This window comes from Dermacentor albipictus, chromosome 9, assembly GCF_038994185.2.
Source record: "Dermacentor albipictus isolate Rhodes 1998 colony chromosome 9, USDA_Dalb.pri_finalv2, whole genome shotgun sequence".
NCBI classification, from domain to species: Eukaryota; Metazoa; Arthropoda; class Arachnida; order Ixodida; family Ixodidae; genus Dermacentor; species Dermacentor albipictus.
This window is the reverse complement of record NC_091829.1, coordinates 61,646,192-61,672,995: the sequence shown is the minus strand read 5'-3', so window position 1 is coordinate 61,672,995 and position 26,804 is coordinate 61,646,192. Positions and strand designations below refer to the sequence as shown.

At 44.6% G+C, this 26,804-nt stretch overlaps 1 long non-coding RNA gene across 1 annotated transcript; it reads left to right on the top strand.

Moving 5' to 3' along the window:
- Positions 1–17,816: 17,816 nt before the first annotated feature.
- LOC139049722 (uncharacterized) lies at positions 17,817–22,459 on the top strand. Its single transcript, XR_011508512.1, has 3 exons — positions 17,817–17,994; positions 19,781–19,847; positions 22,189–22,459. It is a non-coding gene; the product is annotated as an uncharacterized lncRNA (long non-coding RNA).
- The last annotated feature ends 4,345 nt before the right edge of the window (positions 22,460–26,804 follow it).

Here is a 26,804-nt window from a genome sequence, read left to right as displayed (position 1 = left end):
GGACGGACGGACAATATCGTAATACGAATGCTCTGATAATGCAGAAATGGACAAATGATGCGCTCAGATATAGCGCAGTGTCCTGCGAAATTATTAAAAAATAAGTGCGAATATAATCTTATGATTAATCTGACATAACCATAACTCGTTATGCCGTACCGCAACTTATACCACGTTCACGCATGACAAAGCCAACCGGCATATCTCCGCCAGTAAATTCAGTTCTTTCTTCTTGAAGTTGTTCAAGTCTCTTCAAGAGGATAATCGCCTTTGAGGAAACAGGAGACAGATTGGAGATAAGATAGCTTGGAGATAAATTGCAGCGAAACTATTTGCACACTCAAATGCAGTTTTCAGAAGAACGCTGACGATAAACACACAAGTAAAACAGCGCTTTACTCTTCTGATTTTTCCTAAGTTGGAGCCTAGGACAACTGTCTCTACATACGACCAACCGAGTCTCACTGCTCGCCCAGTCTTCAAATACGCTTCAGTAAACTATAAAAAGGGGAGGGGGAACTGCTGGCCAGCCTCAACATTACCCTAACCGGTGCGGTTACGACTGAATTTAAACCACCTACTGGGTTGTGCTTAATCTGGTTAGCAAAGTTGTTAGACTTTAGGCAAGCGCTTGGCACTATTTCCTATCATGGCTATCTCTCTCTCTCTCTCTGCTATTCTCACGCTCTCAGCGATTCCTCACTGCCTGGGTAACTCCAATTTCTGTCGTCACGTTTCCGCGTAATACGTTCTAGGCCCGCTCTCATAGAATACCAGAAGCGACCCGCGCGCCGTCAATTAACAAGCACTGCGTCAAGGGAGCGTTTTTGCCGAATTCTGCACTGTCACTACGCTGGCTTCTATAATCGTTTGACGACTTCGCCGTTCTTCAAGTGGAAAATTCTTGGCACCGCCTCCATGCAGGTCATATACTGCGTAAAAGGTGCTTGCCATGGTAGATCCTTCGCCTTAGTTATTTAGATCTTACAAAAGTGTCTGCGATATCACCGCCCCTACCCTCCCCCCCCCCCACCTTTGGTGGTGATGTCAACGCTACTACATTCATGTGTCGGTTTTAGTGTGTAATTACCCCATCATTCAAGAATTTCACGCATGGTCAATTACCATGCTGAGAGAGAGTCGGAAAATTGCTTGTATACTTAGTGTGTCACGCCGCCTATTCTGCATGTTTGGAAGTTGAGCTGCTTAGCATCCGTCCTTCACGAGTATTTGTCGCTTTCGTTATTGCCCAAACTCACCACGTCACTTCGTCTGGTTACTCATAGCAGCTCATAGTGTTTGTTGCCGAAAGTGACCTTTAAAAAATAAGGTGATGAAAAATAGGAAGCCAACCCCCCGAAAAAAAATTATAGGAGTCATCATCATCCCCATAAGCATAACTATGTTCTTTACCAGCGATTTACAATCACCCCTGTCTTGCGCCTGCTGATTCCATCTTATGCCCGCAGACTTCCTAACAACACTAAATCCCTGCCGTAAAGGACATATGGCGGTAGGGTTGGTGATGCGTTGGCATCGCATGGGTTCGGTTTCGCTGTCACGTCATGAATCGTGGTATCATGGAGTGAAAGGCCTAAGCCCTTCTGCACAACCTACAATTTTGCGTTTCGTTCTATCGTTTCGTTTTTCCCCTCTGATGATACATAGTATTTACACTCGCCTTTTCCAGGGTGATTCCTTTGAGTAAAGATGGCGCTATGTGCGTGTGCTTCATTTTCGTTTGCCTATCTTTCTTTTATTGCCCATTTGCTCTCCATCAGCCTACGAATATCTGCTAGTAGTGGTATCTATGGGACTACGCAGGTGAATAAATATCGTCGTAGCGACAGCTTCAGTGCTCGTGTGTTTGTGTTTCGTTCCTGACCACTTGTTCGCGTTGCTTCAAGTTATACTCAAATATCATCGAGGCGCGGAAGGCCAGTGGTTCGGGAGTAACAAGTGGGTCGATCACTTCACACCGGACCTGCGCGCGTATGCGGCTGAAAGCGTTTCCGGTGCTGTGCCAAGCTCGCCGTCTTTGCGATGTGGCAAAAACGCTGTCAGCCGTATGCTTCAAGTCGTGCCGACTCTCGCAAGATCTTGCAAAAGGGAAACAACTATCTACGTAAGTGATCGCCCCTGCTTTTGAAAAATGACGAAAACGGAAGAACTAGAGGACATACTACCGATGGAAGGAATAAAACACATGAGGAATAAAAACAAAAGAAAGAATCAAAACAAACAGAAGCAATAAAACGACTACGCGGCGCGGATTCTCGACTGATATTTTTATTCAGGATATGTCTAGCATATATATAGGTGCCATTTGATAACCATGGCTTGCACGAGATACAGAGATGCGTCGAGGCAACTGTGACACACTGACGCATAATCAATATTGACATAGGTAACGCAGTTCCTTGTCATGTAGAGTGATAGGCGGTTCACTGATACACGCTTTGTCCCTAATCTTTATATTGTGAGCTTCGGCAATTTCCCTTGTCAATTGGCTTACGTGTTTATAAATGGCACTGTCTTTTTTTTTATTCCTGGCGACAACCGCACGACTTGCAGTGCTCCGGCAGATGAAGTGGCGGCACACCTTGAAGAGCTCATGCTCTCGAAGTCGAACATTCACACATCGCTTCGTCTGTCCCACGTACTCTCCACCACAATATAATGGAATGGCATACACAACCTGCTTAGCACAAGTGACCTGTTCACATGTTTGGCAGTGCATTTTCCCTTCACTTGCTTATCCTTCAGCAAATTATCAACTTACGGGCATGTGTGACCTATCTTATCTTTCGCAGAAAAACGAACATCAATGTTGTACCTTCAACCAACGTTCTTAAGCCCATGCGCTAGCTTGTGTACTGCGTTTTTTTTTCGTTGTTTTTCTAATTTATTTTAATACCTTGTTCATTTATGCTCTTGGCGCCGCGAACCATACTTTCACTCACAGGTGAAATAATGGGTTCGGGGTAACCAGCGTCCAGTAAACGATCTGCCAGACCAGAAAAAGCAGCATTGATGTCCGTTGATGTTCGATGCCAACATCCCTCAGTTTTAACACCATCCACAACGGTACCACGGATCAGTGGCCGCAGTTTGGAATTGACACAGCTAGTCGATAAGAAACGCAGCGCTTTGTATAAAATAAACTGACACAGATTGCTGTTGGTTGCGGAGTGGACCGCGGCGTTTCACTCGGTTGCATTCGTTCGTCTTCTTTTAGAGGGAAGCTTTCTTTACAGTTCTGCCGGGGTTTGAAGCTCGTTGTCGTTTATTCATTGGACATAAGCAACTTGGGCCACCTGGGTATGCGCACTCGAACAAACATATTGCTGCTGGCTGCAGCAATATGTTTGCACTGCAATATTGCATTGCATATTGCATATGCAATATGGAGCAATATGCTCTATGTATACACGTTTCATGAACACTCTTCGCGCATCATGTACCGCCTTAGTTCGTAGTTGTGAGGCATAGAGCTGAAATGTAATGGCGACCAGGCTGCCCCGCTGTCAACCGCTACTGCTGCTAACTCGCTAGCTCATCAAAAGCGCTTTGCCTCATGTGCATTCCAACACTCTGTGGGATATCTGCGTGTTCCTTCGTCCTTTACTTCGTGGTTAGTGGCTAAAGCGTAGCATTATTATAGTATTGTTATCGTTTGTTAATCACCATTGCTGTGGCCGGCTGGCAAGAAACGCTGGTCGTCGCGGTCGTGGGAGGTGGCCAGGGTAATTCGTGGCGGGGGATTCACGCGTTTCTCACGTCAAGGAGTTGGTGTGCCGCCGGGTGGTATTGCTTGGTATCTGTCCGGCCTCCTGAATAGGGAGAGCTATGGACAGGTCGCGGAGCCCGACTGAAGCGCAGAAGCACGGTATCGGAATCCCGGGATACGAAGGGCTCCCAGCAGTCCCATCTTTTAGCGGCCGTTCTTTCGATCAGGTCACAGTGACTTAGCACTGTTACTTTCGATCTCGTGATTGGCCGATTAAAATACCCCCCTATTAGAGGGCATGGCAGGGCGCCAACGTTTACATCGTTTGATTGTTTCTCAGTCTCCTGCGAAACTGCGGTCTCCTGCATGCTTTCCTCTATGCGGATAGAGGTGGTGACGTGGTTCAACTGAACGACCGTTATGGAACTTTTGGATATTCGGAATCGCCCAACCTTCGGGATTATATAGAAGCTTCTCATTAGATGAATTTATTCCCTAACTTGATTTGCAGGCGGCAATGCGCAGATTTGGTTTGTCTGTGCGACAACTTCGTTAGTATGTTGAAGCTTGATGGATTCATTTTTCTTTAGTCTTCAGTTTGCAACGTGTCAGTTGACATTGCATTTTCTCGTGTGTAAGCTACGCCAAGAACTCACAATAAAACAAGGCGCATGGATCCGGAAAGCTCATACGAATGATTTTTTAGAGTAAAAAAAAAAGATAGCGTGAAAGAAGTCACGTGGAAAGCCGCGTTAGAAGTGTAGAGGTAGCCTTTTAGGTAGACCTCACGTCGCGCTACACAATGAATGTGACGTCCCTAAGGTCCCGAAACACTTGAATTTATGGCCGTGTCACACAAAAATTTCGGATCGCAATCGCGTCCGAACCGGGTGGGGTTGTTCTGCACGGCCACTATTCGACCACGATTTTACACGATCCGGATCCAGTCGATCGCGATTTGTACTGCTTTATTCTGCATCGTCGTGCTAAGCCAGCTCAACAAACTCGACCCGGACTGTTGGACTACGCAGCGGCAAACGTATTTGGTCGCGATGAAAAAAATTTGATCCGGATCGGGCTCGATCGCGACCGAAGGTACCCGTATTGCATCGGTATTAAAGAACGACCGTAAGCCGAAGCTATTCAAACCCTCGCCTCGCAACACAACTTGCTAATTGAAGATGTCACTCAATACGGTCCGGATGCTTTTGACAAATGGGTCATATCTATGGTCTTACGCGTGTGCTAAGGCGCTCGAGTGCTTGCAATTTACTACTGCAGAAATGTTACCGGTGTCCACCCAGTCCGCACGCGCGGTCGTACAAACAAGAGCAAATCGCCGAGCGAATCAGCCTGCGCTCAGGCGTCACTGAAGACACATCGAAGTAGAGCTGCAGTGGTATTCTCGCCATCACGTGTAAAATGACATGGCTGAGTTGCAAGGTGAAGCAACACCGCTACCCCAAATAATAGCTCGCGTTCAGGAAAAAAACAAAAGGCAAAAACTTTGGCATTCCATGTTCGAGCGCTCCAAAGCGCCCCGAGCCCTGTCGTCGTGGCAGTCATCGAGATTGAAGCGTTTCCTGCAACGTCATCACAGCGCCGCGCTGTTCGCGACAGGTCCGCGTAACCTAGGCAACCTAGGCCACTGCATGCTGGCGTCTCGACGAATGCGCGTCCCACCGGCGCCGTTTTCCCGGCAGCGCCGGGTGCTTTGGTTAGGCGCAACATCCGACGTTGGCACCATTCCGCTCCTTGCCCTTTTCGTCCTTTCACTGGCGCGACTGTAGCAGTGCGAGCGGTTGCAGCATCGCAGTTTTGAAATGGCGCCTGTCCTTCCGCGATGCGGTAGTGTGAATGTCTTTCGCGGTGGTTGCGTGTCTGCTGGCCTGCCGTGTACCACGTCGACGCATAGAGAGTTCACAACGACTATGACTTGAAGTGTCCCTGAGACGTGGCTACTACGTATGCATCACTTCCAGGTGCCACGGAGTGACGCGCCTTTGAGAACAGTCACTGAGCACGCAAGACCTAATGGTAGGGTGACTATTTTGTGATCTCCGCTATCGCGTGCATCATTAACTTATACTTCGCTTGGATTATGGCGAACCACAGCTCAATGCAGTTATTGTCACCTTTAACACCACTATAGGTTTCCTTAAAAGTGCGAGCAGATTGAAGGTGTCTGCGCGCTTAACGCCGGTGGCTTGCTTCTGCAAGAAAGTGATGTTAGTTTTCGTAGGAGGCTTTATGCTCGTGCCTTTTTTTTTGTTCTCACCACTACTGGCTCATGTGGCGCAGTTCTCCGTTCACTGGATGGTCAGCACATGAGTTCAGAACTGAATTGTCAGCGTAGGCTGACGAGGGCTATAGCTACCAATTTTTTTTGTGGATGTTAGGCGGGTTGTGGTTCTTGTGATACGTTCTTCTACAGAGGAGTCAGATTCTTTGGCATCTTCAAGCGGTTTCTGCACCCGATCGAACTTCGTTATTGGAGGCTGCAAACGTGTTGTTATTTCAGCGCGAAAAATCAGTGGTCGTGCACTCTTAAAGAAGTTTCCACCCTTTGGAGCTTATTATGTAACATAATCATCTGCCTTGCTTGCGTGTCCGTTCTTGAAAACTGTGCTCGCTACTTTCCTATCGAAGATATTCTGTCACGCTGATTACGCACATACCTGGAAGTACCGGGCGCGCGACATTAAAGAAAAGAAATGCGCGCAAGGCATGGCGATTCTTGCTGTGGGACAAGGCAAGCCGCGATGGATGCAAACTGTTTTACAAGAATGTGGTCATGGATGTCGTTGTCAATAGGCCAACACGTTTCTCGCGACGATATCTTGACAAATGTATCACTGCGTACGCGTGTAGTTGCACTATGCATGATGACGCAATGTCATTTAGCTGGTTAACAAAACAAAATACTCAAACGCGCGCACCGAGTTAAAACAAGTAGGAACCTCGTTAATGTCTTCTTAGGACCTCTTACAGTGTACTCATTTCATCGCCAATTTTCAAAACAAGTTAGTTTCGTCTTGGCCCATTTGCACTCGTTCCGCAGAACGAAATGTGTCTGGTAGTGAGTCTTCACCGCTTATAAATTTCATCAGTAGTGACTGATTCGCATACGCAGTCTGCATCCAGGCATCTACTCCAGTTTGTGAGACCATAAGTTGGCGTTCTAATATTTGGCCAAACTGTGGCGCATCGCTAGGTAATTTATCGCTAAAGTGTATAGCATACTTAGATGCCGATTTACAATAATGGTGTGGGGATGTGCGAACACAAACCACTTGGCCTTTCTTAGGCTACAGTGGCCAAAGCGTTCCAGTTCAAACAGGTCGTACGCGCAATGTCTGCGCCACGTTTTGCTAGCGATTGGGCATCGGAAGGCGTCACCGCGTGCGCCTGTTATCGCACGTTCATCGTGAAACGATATGCTGACAGCTAGCTAGGGCAACGATGATTTGGGTTTGTTCCCTCTGCATGTCGCTATCGTGAACCAACGCGCGTGTTATTTCAGTGAGCGCGAATTTCGCAGCCGATGCCTGCGTCACTGCCTTATCGATTTCTCAGCGCAGCTCCAGAGGCTAAAGCAACAGTAGCTCAGGTCCGCACGTCAAAGAGCATTGCGTTGGCGATGCGAAAGTTTTTCTTCGCAGGTACCATCTATAAGCGTTTTTTTTCTTTCTTTAGTGTAGCAACACTAAGCCGGTGTTGATGCAAAAGCGGTTATTGGAATACGAAAACCGCATAACCGGAGTAATTGGTTACGCTGTCTCTCTTTGGCTGTAGTATTGGCATATCCCCTTCAGTCACGAATTACGTTTGAGTTTCGATAAATGTGTGAAATTTACATAATTTTATGCCAAGGTGCTGGAGACTCCATAGAAAGCAATTCAAGGTGGGATGAGAATAACTCCGTGCATTTTATAGACAGCCACCATGGTTACATAGTAATTAATTATTTATTTATTGCACACTCAGTCGTGCTGCGTTTCTTCATTAAAAATCATGAATCACCCGCTCGAATTACAAGCACAGGGTAATTGTTGGGTGGAAGCATTGCAACGAGGAAAAAAAATCTTTGGAATTACTACCAAAACGCCCCCCTTCAAATGTCCCGTCAAACACGGTAGTGCCTTCACCAAAGCGGTCGTCTGAAGCAATAAAATTATCTGAGAAGTGAAATGGGTGTACCTTAGGAAACCGGAGTGTTCAATATAGTACTCAAAGCTTAATGTTGGTTGTCTATTACTTGCAACTACTGCACAGTAATGGCAAAAGTAAGTCGTATCCGCCAACGTGTACGCCGTGACTGGATCGTAGCTTTCGGGTGTTTGGATTCACGTCATACTTTAAGAGTAAATTGTGGACCACAATTCTTTACTGCATTCTGCTAGCAGCCAATAATAATAATAATAATAATAATAATAATAATAATAATAATAATAATAATAATAATAATAATAATAATAATAATAATAATAATAATAATAATAATAATAATAATGCCGGTGCATTAATTGCCGAGATAAATGTATTTCAGTGCCGGGAACCCATGATTTCAGGAGGCGAGCTCCACTACCAAGTGAGACACTCTCTCCACTCCCCACCTCTAGCCTCCGCCAGCGAAATTCCTTCCCTGCGTATTCTCATGCCGGACCTCGAAGACCGCGTGGCACACACGTCACGGGCCCATCCTTCATACTTTTCTCCATTTTTTTTTCTTTTGTGGCGTTGCACCTTTCCGCTGATGGAGTTAGTTGCGCGCGAGCTGTTTTGATTATCTCGTTTCGCGCAGCACATGATTTTGCTTGCTGTGCACAAGGATACATGATCAGCGGCATAATTCAATGCTACACGAATACTGACGCAGAACAAGCGGATCGCAGAGCATGATCACGCGCTGGAACACGCTAGAAAACAGCAGTTTCGGTACCTGCGCACGTGACTGCATGACCTTGAGAACAAACAGAGGAAGCGGAAGTACATCTCTCTCGCTTCGGTGCGAAGTAAAACAAAAAACATGCAGACATTCCGCTTGTGTGTTTTATTATTTCTCAACTTCAGTTCGCCAAATCAAGCAACAGATCGCACCAATAACTGGTGTTGCCATGAATAATTCTCGAAGTCACGTGCTACCACGAGCGACGTCACACTGTGGGCGCGAGTACGTAGGCGCAGGGACACGAGTACGTCACCGTCCGGCTTAGAGCACCAACGCCACGAGGGAAAGGGAAACGGCGTTCGGATTTAAATTTCAGACCTTTCCACGGCGCGTAACGATGTAGTAGTTTGCAAACACGATCGTCAGTGCGCCTTGTATGCACTGCACTTGTCAGCCCCAAATGGCCAGACCTGGTGAGGGGCCCTTTAAGGCGACTTATGCTTTGCTTGGCACCGCATATATGGGGGGGGGGGGGGGTGTATAGTGGGTGGGTGATGTACCGAACGAAGGTGTGTTGGCGCGAAGGAGGTGGGAGTGGGACGTGGGGGGGCGAGCTGCTTCGCTGGAGGTCAGTGAGCAAATGTCTCTTTGAAAGAGATTAATAGCAGTGGCAAAAAATGGCGCTCATGGGGACAAAGATTCCTAAAATGGAATGAATATATGAATAAAAAATATAGGTAGGAAAGAAAGGAGCAAAAATAAAAAAAATAACATCGAAACAATAGTCAACCATTAAAAATAAGTATTGTTCCCTATAGCTTGGCATTTTGCATAGCAAATAGATTCTAACGATCCCTTTGAAAATTTTATACCTATTAGTTGCAATGTATTTAACTTAATTATGGATGAGGTATGATTCACTGTAGTTTCCTTCTCGTGCAGAACGGAAATACCACTGTAAGTTTTCGAGCTCAAGTTCATCAAAGTTATGACCTAGTTGGTTGAAATGCTGGGCGACGGTGTTGCGAAGCTTTTTAGCTTTGTCCGTGCGATGTTCATTTAATCTGATGCTCATTCTTTGTCCTGTTTCACCGATGAATTGTTCCTTACAGAAGGAACATTCAAGCATATAAATGACATCCGAACTAGAACAGGTAAAACTAGTTTTCAGTTAGTGTATAAGACTATTTGCGCTGCTTTTAATGGTAATGCCACATTGAAGGTGCCTGGAGGTCTTGCACCTGGGACAGCATGCTTTTATTACGGGGGAACGATGTTGGCTGACTATTTCGTGCGCTAACATGTCTTAGGTTTCTGTTGTGGCGATAGGTCACCCTTGGTACCACCGGGAACGCTTTCCTCGGATGTTCGTTACCTTAAAATATTGGGTGGTATTTCCATAGGATGTTTATGTCTGGAAGTGCAATAAAACATTTTGTTATAAAGGCTGGTGGTCTTTCATATTCTGGTGTAGCCTGTTTCTTCGCTATTTCTGACGGTGTCTGCAAACTTGACGCGATGTCATAAGCTTTGTCTGGAGGAAATTGTTGATAGTTTCTTTCTGCTAGCGTTGCTTTAAGGTCATTTAGGTGGTGGATATAGTCGTTTTCTTCGCTGCAGATTTTTCTTAGTCGTTTCGTTTGTTCGACAAAAATTCGTCGCTTGCAGTGTCGCGGGTGATGACTGTGTAAATATTTCTGGCTCTCCGTAGGCTTCCGGTAAAGTGTCGTTCTCAGTTTTCCATTTTCTTTGTAGACCGTCGTGTTGAAGAGGTTGGTTTGTATAGGAGAGTGGTGAGCAGTAAATTTAATACTGGCTTGAAAGTGGTTGAAATGGCTACTTAAGTCGGTTAACGTGCTTGTGCCGTGTTCCTATATTATAAACATATCGTCAATGTAACGAAGATAGGTGTGGGGTTTTAAATGGTATGATTTCAACAGGTCTGCTTCAAGCTGTCCCATGAAAGTGTTCGTATACGTGAATGGTGTTCCCATGCTAGTGCCTAAAGCTTGCAGGTAGTGAATAGAATCGAATTCGAAATAGTTGAGTGCGAGAACTTACCTAGGGAGTGACAGGTAAACTTCATGAGCGCGCGCTTGGTGATTGACTGCGAGGGATTTCGATACGGCTTCAATTCCTTCACGCCCGCAAGGGCACCTTGAGACTCAAGGTGATGGTGCTTGGCGCCACCACGGACCCTTAGCCCCCATACCGAAGCTGTAATCCGCACCGTGGCGACAGGTTGTAAGGTGAAGGGTAGAAACCACGAACGGTGGCGGTCGGGGCCATGGTCAAGCCTCGGCCGATGGGCTCCCCGTCGGTTTACCAGGTGGAGGGCTCCGGGACCTTCTTGTGTCCATAAGGGTGAAACACAGGTGACACAATAGGAACCCTTAATCCATACATGCCGAATGGATTCTCAATTTCCCCCTCTAAAAAAAAAACGATCGGAACCGGAAACGGTGCCGCACCGAAGCAATCAAAGTTGCAACTCAGAAATGTGCTGAAAATTTTTCACAGTTCCTGGTAGTTCACGCTGTTGAGCAAAACGCTCCCGTGGCCACTCTATCAGTGTTTGTGATACAGAAATGGCTAGTAGCTAACATAGGCGAAGAATATGAAGCAAAAAAACTGTCCTCAGGAGATCTGCTTGTAGAAGTCAAATCCAAAAAGCAAAGTGATGCGCTACTCGCGCAAAAGAAGCTTGCTGACCTTACCATTAGTGTAACCCCTCACAGAAGCTTGAACAGCGTTCAGGGAGTAATTTCTGAGCGGCTGCTAATGACAGAGAACGAAAATGAGCTCCTCGAGAATTTGCGAGACCAAGGAGTAACGTCCCTTCGGGGCATAAATATAAGGCGCAACGGCGAAGAAAAAACAACACCTCACATCGTTGTAACATTCGGCAGCACTCGCTTACCCGAGTCTGTCCGGGTTGCATTCATCAGGTGCCCAGTGCGCCCATACATCCCTAACCCTAGGAGATGTTTCAAATGCCAAAGGTATGGGCATGGCAGCAACACATGTAGAGGCAAGGAGACCTGTGCCAAATGCGCCGAAACCGAGCACAATACTGACAACTGCCACGCAAGTGAAACAAAGTGTGCAAATTGCAACGGTCCACATACATCGTACTCACGAACCTGTGAAGTATTCAAAAAATAAAAACAAATAATCACTCTCGAAGTACGAGAAAACATATCTTACCCTGAGGCAAGGAAAAAGTTCACTCAAGAGACATCCAGGTCATATGTTGACGCCGTGCGCCGGGGGGCCGAGCGGCGTCTGGTGACAGTGGGCACACAGTACACCATTGTTGATGTGTGCCTGCCCCGTGCCCCACCCGAACGGCACTCCGGTGTCGGCACCATTGACATCCCGGAGGTGCACCTGACGGCAGCCTCAGGCACAACCAAAGTTAGTGGGAGTGGCGACACACCACTCCAACTTCAGGTCCCTGCCCAGGCAGGGCCATCCAAAACTATGACAGGTGCAGCCAAGGCTGCCATACAACCACACAAGAAAGGCTCGCTGGCCCCTGAGCCGGTAGGCCGCAGGGCTTCCCCCCATCGGGAAAAGCCAGAAATCCGTACCCCCACGGGTTCCCCGCGGAAACCCATCACCTCGCTGGAGGCGATGGATATAAGCAGTAGCCCGCCTCCGCAGCAGCGGTGGCGCAACTCCCTTGAATACAAAAAGGGAGGAAAAACTCCAATAACGGGCCCCACAAAACCGGGAGCATAGCTTTTGAAATACATCCATCAAAGTTATTCGATATGGCGTTCCTAATTCACTGGAACTGTCGAGGTGTATTAAAAAACTACGGTGACATATAAGATATTCTTTGTGTATATTCCCCGGTTGTTTTGTGTCTTCAGGAGACAAACTTGGGATCAAAACATCAAAATATTTTAAGTAAATATAAAGTCTTTCGTCACGACCGAGAGCAAGCAAATAGGCTCTCTGGAGGTACTGCCATAGTTGTTCAAAGTAGTGTCGCTACTCGTGAAGTCAAGCTTCAGACTACATTTGAAGCCGTTGCAGTGTCTGTAGTACACTTTAAGACAATTACGGTATGCTCCGTATATATCCAACCACACCTTACAGTAACGATCCATGACTTAGAAGACCTTTTAAAACAATTACCAGAGCCATATCTGTTAGTCGGCGATTTTAATGCTCACTCCAGTTTGTGGGGAAGCGAACAAATGGACACTAGAGGCCATATTTTAGATTTTATTATCTGTAATAATATATGCCTGCTCAACAGGGGCAAACACACATACTGCTCTCCAAGCTCAGGAAAATGGAGCTCCATAGATTTGTCACTTACGTCGCCATCTGTTTTTAATGCTTTTAAATGGGATGTCTTGGACAACCCGTATGGTAGCGATCATTTACCGGTTCTTATCAACCTAACATCATCTCCGCAAATCATTCCTACAAAACCACAACGTTGGAAGCTCCATTTGGCCGACTGGGCGTTGTTTCAAGAAAATGCCAGCTTAGAAAAAATAGATCTACATAATTTAGGTATAGATGAACTTAATGAAATTGTCACACACTACATTATTTCTGCCGCGCTCCTGGCCATACCTCAATCTTCCGTAGTGGTGAAACAAAACCACAAAACCTGGCATACAAAAGAATGTAGATTAGCAAAAAAGAAACAGAACAAAGCATGGGGAAACTTTCGAAGGTACCCCAAGCAGAAAAATCTCATAGACTTTAAAAAGGCAAGAGCACAAGCCCGATATATCCGTCGTAGAACCGAAAAAGACTTCGTGGCAAAATTACATGACTTCCATAAATAGCTCAACCACATCAAAAGAAATGTGGGAGAAGGTACGAAAGCAAGATGGTAAATACTCCCCTTTCACACTTCCCTTTCTAACAGCCCCTGGTAAACAGACAAACATCGAAGAACAGGCAGACATTTTAGGTGAATATTTTTCAGCAGTTACCAGCTCATCAAACTACACAGAATCATTTCTTACGTACAAAAACACAACCGAGAAACAAAGACTCCCTACAAGTGGATATACAAATGAACCATATAATAAATTATTCACACTTCATGAAATCAACACAGTCTTGCCCGCTGGTAAACAGACTGCACCCGGCCCTGACAGAATACACTATCAAATGCTGTCCCACATCTCTGAACCTGCCGTAGAGGCACTCTTAAGTTTTTTTAATAAGGTGTGGGTATCGGGTAAACTACCCGAAGCCTGGAAGAAGGCCATCATTGTTCCATTTTTAAAGCCCGAAAAACCACCAACCTCTCCCAGTAGTTACAGGCCCATAGCGCTCACCAGTTGCCTGGCAAAATACTTTGAGAGTATCGTGAATATGAGATTAACCTTCGTGCTAGAAGTCCGTGAGCTTCTCGATGTCCATCAGTGCGGTTTCAAAAAGGCATGCTCCACAACAGACCACCTGGTTCGTCTTGAAAATACTGTCCGTGAAGCCTTTATACACAAACAACAATGTCTCGCTGTCTTTTTCGATTTAGAGAAAGCTTATGACACAACCTGGAGGTACGGAATTCTTCACGATTTGGCTGAACTTGGCATTCGTGGCAGGATGCTGAACTGCCTAAAAGACTTCGTGTCAAACCGTTCATTCCATGTACGCCTCGGTTCAACCCTGCCGAGAATTTTCATTCAAGAAAATGGAGTGCCCCTAGGGAGTGTTTTAAGCACGACCCTTTTTGTTGTTAAAATGAATTCGATCAGTAAAATAATCCCAAGTCAATTATGTATTCAATCTATGTCGACGATCTTCAGATAGCTTCCACATCCTCAAACATAACAACATGCGAAAGACAACTGCAGTTAACAATAAATAAACTTTCAACGTGGGCTGACCGAAATGGTTTCCGGTTCTCCCCACAGAAAACAGTGGCCATCCTTTTTTCACTCAAACGTGGCCTACAGACAGATCCTAGACTATACCTGAACGAAGCGGAATTGCCGGTAAAAAGTGAACACAAATTTCTGGGCATAACTTTTGACAGAAAACTGACCTTCTTGCCGCACATAAAGAACCTGAAGAAGAAAACGTCCCAATCATTAAACATATTAAAGGTGCTTTCACATAAACGCTGGGGGGCTGATAGGACCTGCCTTTTACACATCTACCGCAGTATAGTTCGCTCTTGCCTCGATTACGGGTGCATAGTATACAACTCAGCTCGACCGTCCTACCTGAAGCAATTAGATCCAGTTCATAACTCAGGTCTGCGCCTTGCAAGTGGGGCATACAGGACATCACCCATAAACAGCCTACATGTCGAATGTAACGAACCAGCCCTCGCAGATAGAAGAGCCTTGCTCACATGTGCATATGTCCTAAAAACATCTCTGCTACTCCATAGTTACGAAGTGCCCGTCTAAGCAGCTTTTAAACAACAAACCGAATGCGACGAGACCCGTTATTCTCAGATTTGAAGAAATTTGCCAGGAATTAGGTATTCTAGACACACTGCCCGATGTTGCCCAGAGACCCGAACCACTACCACCTTGGCACACCTTTCCCAGTGTAGGTGACTACACACTGACACAATTTCATAAAAAGCAAACTCCACGTGAACATCTAATACAAGAATTTTCGGCGCTAGACAAAAAGTACAAAGAACACACAGGATTTTATACTGACGGTTCTAAAACATCACTTTACGTCGGAAGTGCTGTAGTGCAAGATAAATGGGAAAAGGTAATAAGGTTGCCTCAGTGCGCGTCAATTTTCACAGCCGAATGTCATGCCATTTCGGTGGCTGTATCAAAAATAGTCGAGATGAACATTCAAAACAGCATTATCTACACGGACTCGCTTAGTGCAATCACAGCACTGAAAGCCAGAAACGTAAGGGAACCTTTATTAGGAAATATAATCCATAACTTAATAACCGCTCAAACACAAGGACATGAAATTAAGCTTTGTTGGATACCAAGCCATCAAGGAATTAGAGGCAACGAGAGAGCTGACGCGTGCGCCACTCAAGCCTGCCATAAGGATGTCAGTACTGTAAATATACCCTATGCAGATTGCATGAAGTTAGTAAAAAACAAGCTCAAAGAAAAATGGCAGCGTACATGGAATAACGAAGAAAATAACAGACTACATTTAGTAAAAACTATTCTAGGAGAATGGAGATCATGCAGGCATCAGGAACGTTTTATAGAAGTAATTTTATGCCGCCTGCGCATCGGACACACACACCTAACACATAACTTTCTACTGACAAAACAAGACAAACCCTTATGTGAGAAATGTGGAGATGAACTCACTGTAAATCACATTTTATTCTCGTGCACACAACTCGAACGGCTAAGGAAAAAACATTTTACTGTATTTTACAATGAACGCATTCCCTTCCATCCCAGACTGCTTTTAGGAGATAACCCACTAGTAGAAACTTCATCTGTTTTTAGTTTTTTGAAAGACGCAGCGATCCTAAAGGAAATATAATGTATCACAGAACTACTAATTTTAAAAATTGTTACCCGGTTTTTTCACGCATCTTATGATGCACTTCACCCATTTTCTCAGTTCTGAGAAAATGGGTGGGGACCGTTCCTGCCACATGCGCAAATCACGTTTTGTTTTGTTTTTTTTATTTCATGACTGCCGTGAACGGCCGGCACGAGCTGGACCCGATCGTGTCGAGCACGCATCTGTCGGACAAGGACGACGCCAGAGTTTAGTGCTTCGTCACCTGGTCAAGCGTGGGAGGCAGCACTGTGGCCAACTGTACCAGCCAGAGCAGCAAGGTGAGGTCATCGAATACGAGACTTCCGTGGCAGTCTTTCCAATGCCTTTCGCTCTGCAAGGTAAAATTGCCTGTAAGATTATTTCACAAGCTCTGCACTCGAGCAGCCCATTGTCACCAGTTCGACTGCGGTGTACAAGGTACACTGCAAAGACCGTTACTTATCATTTCTGAGGTCTTCATTTGGTTTGTTGGGCTCCTCAGAGGCCTTGTCCGGACAAGGACCTCGCTGAGGATACCCAATTTTTGAAATAAGTTATACCATGTGTTTGGCGCATGATAGCCTAAGTCGCTTATGCGCCATAAAACCCAATACAATACAATACAATTCCTTCACTCATGGGTATGTTGGTGTAAAGGGCAGAAACATCTAAAGTGACTAGAATAACGCGGTCGGGAAGGATTTGGTTGGCGTTAATGGCGTCGATAATTCTAAGTAAGTGTGGCGTGTCTTGAGCGAAAGATGGGAGGGTGGTGGGGACGTTTGACAGGTGGTGATTTAGGAATTTAGATAGTGACTCCATAGGCGTGTTGTTATTAGATCCTGTAGGCCGACCTGCGATTTGCGCTATAAATATTCCTTCTACTGGAACATTGCGTATTTTAGGAAGGAGATAAAAGCGGCCTGCTTCTTTGTTCTTCGGCATCGTGAAGCGATATTCAGATTGGGTGATAAGTGCTCTGGACAGGAGGTTCGCTATTGGGCTTTGCACAATATTGCTGTAGTCTGAAGTTGGCTTAGAGATGTGCTTCGTGTAATGCATGTGGTTAATCTGTTGTTTTGACGCCTCATTCTTGTAGTTTTCTAAAGGCCAGATTACTATACTGCCGTTTTTTGTCTGCTTCTTTTATTACAATATCATTTCTTTCCGCGAGTGCTTTAACAATATGGGTGTTGAGCGCGGGGGTGAATAACTGTCACCGAAATGTGGAAGGAAATGTGGAAGCTTCCGAACAAACGCGCGTTGTAGACAGTGGAAGCTGAATAATAAATGACAGCCGTCAATTGCGAGGATTATTGCCCTGTCATTGCTGCAGCTAGAATAGCTCTTTACGCGAGCAATCACGCAGGAGACACCAATAAATGTGGCGATGTTTTTCTCGGTCGCGTATGAAATGCCGTACGGCACCACGTCTTAGACTTATTTTCATGCCCAGGACTGTGCTTTTGACATTGGTTTATGCAATGGCCGAGTCCCGTATGAAGACAAGCTAGAGATGTTCTGGCCATTCAGAAGATACGCTATGGTACCACATTCGCCATTTTTCCTTGTGCGATTGGCTCATAGGGGAACTGCGCCCTCTGCGATTGGCCGAGAAAGAAAAAGCAGAAATATTTCGGAGTTTCATGGAATCCAGAGTAGCAACCCAGTGTCTCTTATTATCACTTTTTTCTTCGCCGTTCCTGCCACATGCGCAAATCACGTTTTGTTTTGTTTTTTTTATTTCATGACTGCCGTGAACGGCCGGCACGAGCTGGACCCGATCGTGTCGAGCACGCATCTGTCGGACAAGGACGACGCCAGAGTTTAGTGCTTCGTCACCAGGTCAAGCGTGGGAGGCAGCACTGTGGCCAACTGTACCAGCCAGAGCAGCAAGGTGAGGTCATCGAATACGAGACTTCCGTGGCAGTCTTTCCAATGCCTTTCGCTCTGCAAGGTAAAATTGCCTGTAAGATTATTTCACAAGCTCTGCACTCGAGCAGCCCATTGTCACCAGTTCGACTGCGGTGTACAAGGTACACTGCAAAGACCGTTACTTATCATTTCTTTACTTCAGCCTCTTTAATGTGCCATGCCCTTCCTTCCCGCTTTCCTTCTATTCTTTTTCTAGAATGCCATCATTCGCACTCATCAATTATTATCGAGCTTGCGAGTAAACTGCTTATTTGCATATTGTTTAATTTGTGCTATTAATAAGCTGCTCTTCAAAACGTGCAATTTAATGACAATTTAGTAATTTTGTGAACATATTTGGATGTGAAGACTGCTTTATATTGATGGTGAACCGCCGTGGTTGCTCAGTGGCTATGGTGTTGTGCTGCTGAGCACGAGGTCGCGGGATGGAATCCCAGCCACGGCGACCGCATTTCAATGGGGGTGAAATGCGAAAACACCCGTGTACTTAGATTTAGGTGCACGTTAAAGAACACCCGGGTGGCCAAAGTTTCCGGAGTCCTCCACTACGGCGTGCCTGACAATCAGAAAGTGCTTTTGGCACGTAAAACCGTATAATTAAAAAAATAACATATTAATGGTGCGAGTGGAGGTTCCTGGTTTCAGAACTATTCGAAAATTATTCTATAGTCAAGTTGTTCTGCTTCTGACACTACTCGATTGGCATTTGATTTGGTTTTGAGAATTACTACTCGCACACGCCTAGTGAAGCTCAAATACAAGCAAAATAGCCAATGAGAAAGATCAACACTGGTGTTATGATTCTCCCCGAACGATAGGAAGCGCTCACCGTGCTTATTTCAAAGCTCGTGCAACGATTCCTTGAGACATGATGCCCCATTAACTTGCAGTGGTGCTAGCTTTCAGAGGGTTATTCTTTAAAAGCGGGAAGCAACGTAGGCGTACGGTACGTAATCCGTAGGGGTTCTTGAAAGGCGCACAATGAAAGTCCATGCAGGAAAAATGCGGAAGCAAGTCACGTCGCTTTCCATGGTACACCATGCGACCCGTCGATCAGTTGGACACTGCAGTAAGAAAGAGAGAAAGTAGTGATGTAAAACTTTTTTTGAGTCCGTTGGCTAGATGCAAACTACGAAAGCACGTATTACCCTTCTTAATATTGATGGCTGCTTGCGTCACTGAGCTACATTATTCAATTAGTACCAGTTGTAAAACTGCGCGCAATGTATACAGTGTGTTTCAGCGAACGCTTTTAATCATTTTTGAAATTTACCTGTGGAAGATGGCGCAATTCTGGTTCATGAGGTGGTCTACTCGAAGCGGCGGACACTTGATCGCCTTGAGCAAAACAATGAAATGCATAATCATCTAATTGACCAAATTCACTAATTAAATTTCTAAGTAAATACCTTATGACCTTATGACCCAAATTGCAATTAACAAATTCTAGCCATGGAGTTCGCGAGGAGGATCCACTTGGAGCGAATTATCAGGATGAGAACAGTTTCCAGATATGAATTCCCGAACTTTGCGGAGAAATGCACTAGCGTTCCAGATACTTCTGTGCTTTGAATGCACAACACGACGTTTTGTTAAGAAATCTTTTCATATAAAAATAATGAAGGGCGCGAAATTGCTGTTGACTGCGCTGTAACGTGACCGTAAGTGTTTTGCGCGGTCAACGAATCGATAAGCTCATGACGACGCGAAGGATGCAGTTCTCACTATCGCCTTGGTGTCTCTCCCAGGCACACCTGGCTCCTGGAGCAGCGAGGTGAACAGCAGCCATTGCCGCACGCTCATGTCAGGTCGCAGGTATAAGGCGTGCAACTTTGGCGACATAGTGCTCCAGTCTTTCCGGTGGAATGAACATTCCACTGCACATCATGTCGCCGCGCAGCCGGCTACACCACTTTGGGTGCCTGTTGGCCAGGATATCCAGAAGGGTGGAACCTTCTGGCACTGCCTGTCTAAGTGCAAAGATATATAATGAATCATCAGATAAACAAATTATTGGATATAACGAAGTAGGGAAAAAATTTCGAAGTTTCTTCAACATTATCGACGTGTACGCTTATAACGAATGCATTGTGTTATCGGGTGGTGCTTTGTTATGACGAGATTCGGCGGTAATATATGACCACGATAATTGTAGACGTGTTCATACTGTGCTACGAAGTTGTATCAGTCATTACTTTGGCCACCTACATTATTGCGTTGTTTTAGTGCAAGGATTCCAATAAAACAATCAAAAACATGTTGTAAACCAAAAATAATCCCTTTAAATGGGCTAAAAATCAAGGCCTATATAAATATTAGCATGCATGCTATAGCACATATGCAAATATTAACAAACATTATTAGTGAATTTTAGGCTTGCTTCGTCATATTCAATAAAATAAAACCCTGTCATAGCAAAGTTGGAGGGGGAACTAGGATTACTTTTTCATATTCATTACTTCGTCATATTATTATTACATGTACCGCGCTATGAATCTGTAGGGGACTTCAAGGGGAATTTCACTGAGTTCGTCACATCCATTATTTCTTAATATCTCGTTTCGCTATAACAGTTTTACAAATTCCTTATACCGTTATTCATTTTATTGAGGTTCAACCGTACATGCTGAGCTACTAACACATTGTCACTTGTTTTATGTTCACTGGGCAGGGCGAAGGCCTCTGCCAACGATATCATATTCGCCCTGTATTACGCTAGCTAATTCCAACTTGCGCATGCGAATTTCCTAATGTCACTAGCCCACCTAATTTTTTGCTGTTCTCGACTTCGCTTCCATTCCCTTGGCACCCATTCTCTAACTGCAGTGGTTCACCGGTTATCAACCCCACGCATTGCATGGCCTGTTTAAATCCATTTTTTTTCTTCATGTCAACTAGAGTGTAGGCTATCCCATTTTGCTCTCTGATTCGCACCGCTTTCATCCTGTGTCTTAACGTTACGCCTAACATTTTCCGTTCGATCGCTTCGCATGGTCCTTAACTTGTTCTCGAGGTTCTTTGTTTACCTCCAAGTTTCTAACACGTATATTGGCGCCGATACAATTCAATGATTATACACTTTTGAACTACAGGGATAGGCTCTTTTTCACTATTGGATAATGTGTACTGTATGCACTCCAACACATTTTTATTCTTGTGTAAGTTTTCGTCTCGTGGTCAGGGTCACCTGTGAGTAATTGACCTAGATAAACGTACTCATTCACAAACTCTACAGGCTGTTTGGCGATCATAAATTCTTGTTTCTTTGCCAGGCTTTTTAACATTACCTTTCCCTTCCTATTATTAATCTTCAAACCCACTCTTGCGCTCAAACTGATAAGGATTTCTTATTGCTTCCTCATCATCTTCATGCAACCAATGTGAAAAACTTGCGTAACTATTGCAATTTGTGTAACATGTCTGTCTCTTCTGTGCTCATGGTCCCTACACGTGAATATGCAGTTTCCTTTCGTTCATTTTGGGCTAGCTGTGGCAGGAAAAGATTGCAACGCTTTTAATTCTTACAGAATCACTGTTACAGAATTTATGAGGGTTGTGCATCTCATAAGGATATTTGTGTAGGAATTAGTAAAGAAATCACGCTGTAAACTACTTTTCTTTTGTGAGGTAAACATTTCCGGTCCTACGCTGGGCTTCGAGATATTTTGCAAGTACTGAGCACCACAAAGCACAAGTGGAGGTACCATAAGCGTAAATTGAAGCATCAACAATTCCGAAACTATCGCGACTTATTGTTCCGTTGCCAAGTTCACCTGCATTTGTAAATCTGCTTTATAACGTAAATGCATGTAATGCACCTGCATGTAAATGTGTAAAGGTGGTTCCAGAACGTACACTCGAGACTGCTAGTACATGCTTAAAGACTGGCTACAGAGCTATTAGATTGCATGAATAATTCATGAAGTCGCACCCTTAAGGCATTGAGGATTCATACCCGTAAAAGGCATTCCGATCGGGTATTTTCTAGTCACATTTTATGCTGATACTGCAGTGATTCAAATGTGAATTAGTAGAGACCATTTGCAAAAATTAGGCCCTCATATTTGCAGTATGGAATTTGTAGACCGCATATGAAATGTTTCGTTAAGCTACCTTGATGTTGAAGCTGAAGTTATAGCAGCCTGGTGTGTTGCAGCCTGCCCTGCGAACCTGGTAATCAACCCGTCCAGTACGATGGGGTCTGGAAGCGCCGTGCTGTCTTGCTGACCAGATTTTCCAGCAGCCTGTTGTCTTGATGCCCACTCTGCGGATCCACTGACAAGCTCACCTATCGAGCTGGTATTTCGATGCACGCCCCGCTAACACGGTGGGAGCTCTTGTCGCCGCCGAGGCTTCTGATGGGAAGACCACGCGTGCGTTACGGAATCACAACAGGCCAAACTTTTCTTCAAGCACAATTTCATTGTGAAAAGCACAAAACAAAAGCTGGGCGAGTAAACATAAGCAAATTTAGCGCCTGTGTATACTTCGTTTTTTACTCGCTGTTTAGTATCACCCATTACTTTGTATTTAAAGATTGTCTTCATTGCAATAACGGGAGATGTAGTTTGACTCGATATCGCGGGTTCATTTCGCATTGGCTGCCATTTTGCCAATAACAGTGCATGTGCTTGCGCAAGTGAGTGGTCACATGTTTTCCTGAATAATTTTAGCCTTTAACGCATGAACGCAACTCGCCCCACTTTTGTGAAGACAAGAAAAAATTTATCGATCAATTCTCGCTGCTCATTAACGTAGGACCTCCCCGTGCTTTCGGTTCAGAGAGCACGGGACCTAACCTCGGGCAAAGTTCCACTTCCTAGCCTACCAGGTAAGCGCAATCCTTACGAGTATTTCGAACTAATTTGTCCAGATTCATTTATCAATCGCTCAAGTTATCGTCAGCATATGTTCAATTGCAGGGGGCGTAAAGTATGCGCAGAAATTTCGCTTTTCAGAGAATTGAGGGAACAGGAGCACGTCGGGGTTCTAATGGGCTATATGTTGACATTTTTAACCAGAACTCATTTGGGCAAATTGGTTTTTCAGTCGTGTAACTTAGCGTGAGTGTAATTGCGTTCGCGGAGGCAGTGTTGTATACGTCCCATTTGAGCCTTTAAGAGATAGCCAACAGCAGTGCCATGAGATTCGAACAGGCAATAGCCTAGCGTTTTTTTTCCGTGATAACTAATATCCAAATATTCGTTTATCAATCATTTAGGTAAGTGTCAGCGTATGTTCATTTGCAGGGGACGTATAAAGTGTGCGTAGAAATTGTACTTCTCAGAAAAGTGAAGGAACACGAGCATTCCGAAGTTCTAATGGGTTAAAGGCTGATGTTTTGAACCACAACAACTGATTTGGCCAAATTGGTTTTTCAATAATGGACGTTAGCGTGAGTGTTTTGCGTTTGCTGAGGCAGTGTTGTATGCATCCGATTTCAGCTTTTCAGATATATTAGTGAAAAGCAATGCGTTGGGATTCGATCAGGCTGTAGCCTGCCGTTCTTTTGCGCGGTAACTAATATGAGCATATTCATTAATCAATCGTTTATGCTAGTACCAGCATGTGTTCACTTGCACGGGGCGTAATGTATCCTTAGAAATTCAGCTTTTCAGAGAAGCGAGGGAACGCAATCGCGTCGAGGTTCTAATGGGCTATAGGCTGGTATTTTTAGCCGCAACTCATTTGGGCAAATAGGTTTTTCAATCATGTAAGTTAGCGTGAGTGTAATTGCGTGTGCCGAGGCAGTGTTGTATGCGTCCAATTTGAGCTTTTCGAATAGAGTGAACAGTGTTGAGATACGATTAGGCTATAGCTCGATGCTTTTTTTTGCGCGATAACTAATATGTGCATGTTCGTTTATCAATCGTTTAGGTTAGTGCCCCCACAGGTTCATTTGCACGTTGCACAATGTATGCTTGGAAATTCAGCTTTTCACAGAAGTGAGGGAACAGGAGCGCGTCGAGGTTCTAATGGGTTACAGCTTTGTGTTTTTAACCACAACGACTCATTTGGTCAAATTGGTTTTTCAATCATGTAAGTTAGCGTGAATGTAATTGCGCTAGCTGAGGCATTGTTCTATGCATCCAAACTGAGCTTTTCAGAGATATGAGTGAACAGCAATGAGTTGAGATTCGAACAGGCTATAGCCTAGCGGTTTTTTTTACGATATCTAATATGTGCATATTCATTTGTCAATCGTTTACATTAGTGTCAGCATATGTTCACTTGAACGGTGCGTAATGTATCCTTAGAAATTCAGCTTTGCAGAGAAGCGAGGGAACGCAATCGCGTCGAGGTTCTAATGGGCGATAGGCTGGTATTTTTAGCCGCAACTCATTTGGGCAAATAGGTTTTTCAATCATGTAAGTTAGCGTGAGTGTAATTGCGTTTCCTCAGGCAGTGTTGTATGCATCCAATTTGAGCTTTGCTGAGATATGAGTGAACAGCAATGAGTTGAAATTCGAACAGGCTATGGCCTAGCGATTTCTTTGCGATATCTAATATGTGCATATTCGTTTGTCAATCGTTTACGTTAGCGTCAGCATATGTTCACTTGCACGGGGTGTAATGTATCCTTAGAAATTCAGCTTTGCAGAGAAGCGAGTGAAAAGGATCGTGTCGAGGTTCTAATGGGCTATACGTTGTTGCTTTAAACCACAACTCATTTGGACATATTGGTTTTTCAGTCATGTAAGTTAGGCTGAGTGCAAATGCGTTTGCTGAGGCGGGGTTGTATGCATGCGATTTGAGCTTTTCAGAGGTATGAGTGAACAGTAATGAGTTGAGATTCGAACAGGCTATAGCCAAGCGATGTTTTTTTATGCGATGTCGAATATGTGCATATCAGTTTGTCAATCGTTTAGGTTAGTGTCAGCATATGTTCACTTACACGGGGCGTAATGTATCCTTAGAAATTCAGCGTTGCAGAGAAGCGAGTGAAAAGGATCGTGTCGAGGTTCTAATGGGCTAAAGGCTGATCCCTTTAAACACAACTCATTTGGGCAAATTGGTTTTTCAGTCATGTAAATTAGCTTAGTGAAAATGCGTTTTCTGAGGCAGTGTTGTATGCATGCAATTTCAGCTTTTCAGAGATATCTGTGAACAGCAATGAGTTGACTTTCGAACAGGCTATAGCCGAGCGTTTTTGCTTTTTGTGCAATAGCTAATATGTGCCTATTCGTTGGTCAATCGTTTAGGTTAGTATCAGCATATGTTCACTTGCACGGGGCGTAAGGTATCCTTAGAAATTCAGCTTTGCAAAGAAGCGAGTGAAAAGGATCGTGTCGAGGTTCTAATGGGCTATAGGCTGATGCTTTTAACCACAACATATTGACAAACTTGTTTTTCAGTCATGTAAGTTAGCCTGAGTGAAAATGCGTTTGCTGAGGCGGTGTTGTATGCATGCGATTTGAGCGTTTCAGAGATATGAGTGAACAGCAATGAGTTGAGTTTCGAACAGGCTAAAGCCTAGCGTTTTTCCTTTTTGTGCGATAGCTAATATGTGCCTATTCATTTGTCAATCGTTCAGGTTAGTATCAGCATAGGTTCACTTGCACGCGGCGTAATGTATCCTTAGAAATTCAGCTTTGCAGAGAAGCGAGTGAAAAGGATCATGTCGAGGTTCTAATGGGCTATAGGTTGATGCTTTTAACCACAACTCATTTGGACAAATTGGTTTTTCAGTCATGTAAGTTTGCCTGAGCGCAAATGCGTTTGCTGAGGCGGTGTTGTATGCATCCAATTTGAGCTTTTCAGAGATGTCAGTGAACAGCAATGAGTTTAGATTCGGACAAGCTATAGCTTAGCGTTTTTCCTTTTTGTGCGATAGATATGTGCCTATTCGTTTGTCAATCGTTGAGGTTAGTATCAGCATAAGTTCACTTGCATGGGGCGTAATGTATCCTTAGAAATTCAGCTTTGCAGAGAAGCGAGTGAAAAGGATCGTGACGAGGTTCTAATGGGCTATAGGCTGTTGCTTTAAACCACAACTCATTTGGACAAATTGGTTTTTCAGTCATGTAAGTTAGCCTGAGTGCAAATGCGTTTGCTGAGGCGGTGTTGTATGCATGCGATTTGAGCTTTTCAGAGATATGAGTGAACAGCAATGAGTTGAGATTCGAACAGGCTATAGCCTAGCGTTTTTCCTTTTTGTGCGATAGCTAATATGTGCCTATTCGTTTGTCAAACGTTTAGGTTAGTATTAGCATAAGTTTACTTGCACGGGGCGTAATGTATCCTTAGAAATTCAGCTTTGCAGAGAAGCGAGTGAAAAGGGTCGTGTCGAGGTTCTAATGGGCTATACGCTGTTGCTTTAAACCACAACTCATTTGTACATATTGGTTTTTCAGTCATGTAAGTTAGGCTGAGTGCAAATGCGTTTGCTGAGGCGGGGTTGTATGCATGCGATTTGAGCTTTTCATAGGTATGAGTGAACAGTAATGAGTTGAGATTAGAACAGGGTTTAGCCTCGCGTTTTTTTTTGCGATAGCTAATATGCGCCTATTCGTTTGTCAATCGTTTAGGTTAGTGTCAGCATATGTTCACTTGCATGGGGCGTAAGGTATCCTTAGACATTCAGCTTTGCAGTGAAGCGAGTGAAAAGGATCATGTCGAGGTTCTACTGGGCTATAGGCTGATACGTTTAACCACAACTCATTTGGACAAACTGGTTTTTCAGTCAGGTAAGTTTGCCTGAGTGCAAATGCGTTTCCTGAGGCGGTGTTGTATGCATCCAATTTGTGCTTTTCAGGGATATGAGTGAACAGC